This window comes from Bos javanicus, chromosome 5, assembly GCF_032452875.1.
Source record: "Bos javanicus breed banteng chromosome 5, ARS-OSU_banteng_1.0, whole genome shotgun sequence".
Taxonomy (NCBI): Eukaryota; Metazoa; Chordata; class Mammalia; order Artiodactyla; family Bovidae; genus Bos; species Bos javanicus.
Genome location: NC_083872.1, coordinates 76540997 through 76543657, shown reverse-complemented (window position 1 = coordinate 76543657; position 2661 = coordinate 76540997). Strand labels below are relative to the sequence as shown.

Genomic DNA, 2661 nt, shown 5'->3' with positions numbered 1-2661 from the left:
GCAGGAAGGGCTTCATAATTTTTTTTCAAGGGCACATATATGCTTTAAGTTTAAATTTAACAATACACAATTACCTCTAAAATATAAACATATAAAATAAAGCAAAACCAACTAAAACAATAGCAAGATATTCCAGTAGACTCCCCCTTGTACATAGTATTGGCTTTCATTACATCTCACCTTTGATCTGTCTTAGAAACGATGACTTGTACTGAGATTTCATTCAGAAAACTGGTTTCCACTTCGCCTCCGATAGACTGAGTAAAATGAGATTGCCTGCATCAAGTGTTGGGAAGCATGTGGGCCTCTCACAAACCACCAGTTGGAGTAGAAAATGGTCAAGCACGTGGCAGGACTGCTTGGAAATCTACTGAGATTGTACATATGCCAACCCCATGACCAAGCCAGCCGACTCTTGGCTGCGAATCCAACAGAGGTGCATAAACATGTTTATTAGAAGGGCATATGAATATTCATAGCAGTGGTATCTGTAATAGCTCCCAAACAGGAACTACCCAGCTGCCCATTACACAGTATATTTACAAAACAGAACGCTATTCAGTGATGAGACCAGATAATCTACAAATACACTACAGTCTACAAATTTAAATACCTACTAAAAATATGGTGTTGTATCTATCACCTACTACAACTATATGTACCTACTACAACTACTCCAACTGTGGTGTTGGAGAAGACTCTTAAGAGTCCCTTGGGCCACAAGGAGATCAAGCTAGTCAATCCTAAAGGGAATCAGTCCTGAATATTCATTGGGAGGACTGGCACTAAAGTTGAAGCTCCAGTACTTTGGCCACCCGATGCAAAGAACTGGCTCATTGGAAATGACCCTGATGCTGGAAAAGATTGAAGGCAGGAGAAGGGGATGACAGAGGATGAGATGGTTGGATGGCATCACTGACTCAATGGACATGAGTTTGAGCAAGCTCCAGGAGTTGGTAATGGACAGGGAAGCCTGGCGTGCTGCAGTCCATGGGGTCGCAAAGAGTCAGACACGCCTGAGCAACTGAACTGAACTGAACTACACATATATGTACCTACGTGGAAGAACCTCACTTCCACGTGGTGAATGTGGTGAATGAAAGACTCCAGAGACAAAGGAGCACAAGCTGGATGATTCCATTTCTATGAAGAACAAAAATAGATGAAACTAATCTGTGGCTACAGAAGACACAGTTGCCTCTTTTTATGTTATTTTTTTATTTTTAATTGGAGGGTAATTGCTTTACAACGTTGTGCTGTTTTCTGCCGTGAATCAGCCATAGGTATACATATGTCCCTCCCTCTTGAACCATCCTCGTCCTATAGATCCCCATCCCACCCCTATAGAGCACTGGGTTGAGCTCCCTGTGTCATACAGCAAATTCCAACTGGTTATCTATTTTACATATGGTTATCTATTTTACCTATGGCGATGTATAGGTTTCAGTGCTACTCTCTCGGTTCATCCCACCTTTTCCTTCCCCAGCTGTGCCCACAGCTCTCTATATCTGAATCTCTATTCCTATGCTGCAAATAGATTAATCAGTATCAGTTTTCTAGACTTCATATATATACGTTGCAGTTATTGCTTAGTCATTAAGTCTTGTCTGACTCTGCAGCCCGCCAAGCTCCTCTCTCCACACAATTCTCCAGGCAAGAATACTAGAGTGGGTTGCCGTTTCCTTCTCCAGGGGATCTTTCCTACTCAGGGATCAAACCTACATCTGTTATGTCTCCTGAATTGGCAGGTGGGTTCTTTGTCACTAGCACCACCTGGGAAGCTATATATACATTAATATACTCTATTCTTCTCTTTTCCAAAAGTACGGAATACTTCACGAATTTGCCTGTCATCCTTGCAGAGGGGCTACATTAATCTGCTTTATATTGTTCCAGTTTTTTAGTATATGTGCTGCTGAAGCAAGCACGAGTAGTTGATTGGGCAACGGAAATGGTCAATGTCTTGATCTGGGTGGTGATCCCCCAAGTGGAGACATAGGTCAAAGTCTTTTAAGTGCCCACTTAAGATCTGTGCACCTTATCGTGTTTCATACCTAAGTAAACATTTTTCAGATCAGTTCAGTTCAGTTCAGTCTCTCAGTCGTGTCCAATTCTTTGCAACCCCATAAATCACAGCACGCCAGGCCTCCCTATCCATCACCAACTCCCAGAGTTCACTCAGACTCATGTCCATCGAGTCGGTGATGCCATCCAGCCATCTCATCCTCTGTAGTCCCCTTCTCCTCCTGCCCCCAATCCCTCCCAGCATCAGTCTTTTCCAATGAGTCAACTCTTCGCATGAGGTGGTCAAACTATTGGAGTTTCAGCTTTCACATCATTCTTTCCAAAGAACACCCAGGGCTGATCTCCTTTAGAATGGACTGGTTGGATGTCCTTGTAGTCCAAGGGACTCTCAAGAGTCTTCTCCAACACCACAGTTCAAAAGCATCAATTCATCAGCACTCAGCTTTCTTCAGAGTCCAACTCTCACATCCATACATGACCACTGAAAAAACCATAGCCTTGACTAGACAGACCTTTGTTGGCAAAGTAATGTCTTTGCTTTTCAATATGCTATCTAGGTTGGTCATAACTTTCCTTCCAAGGAGTAAGTTAACTTCATGGCTGCAGTCACCATCTGCAGTGATTTTGGAGCTCAAA

At 42.9% G+C, this 2661-nt stretch overlaps 1 non-coding gene across 1 annotated transcript; it reads right to left on the bottom strand.

Annotated features, from left to right (window-relative positions):
- Positions 1-1819: 1819 nt before the first annotated feature.
- Positions 1820-1928, bottom strand: LOC133248977 (U6 spliceosomal RNA). Its single transcript, XR_009736800.1, has one exon. It is a non-coding gene; the product is annotated as a U6 spliceosomal RNA (small nuclear RNA).
- Positions 1929-2661: the final 733 nt, after the last annotated feature.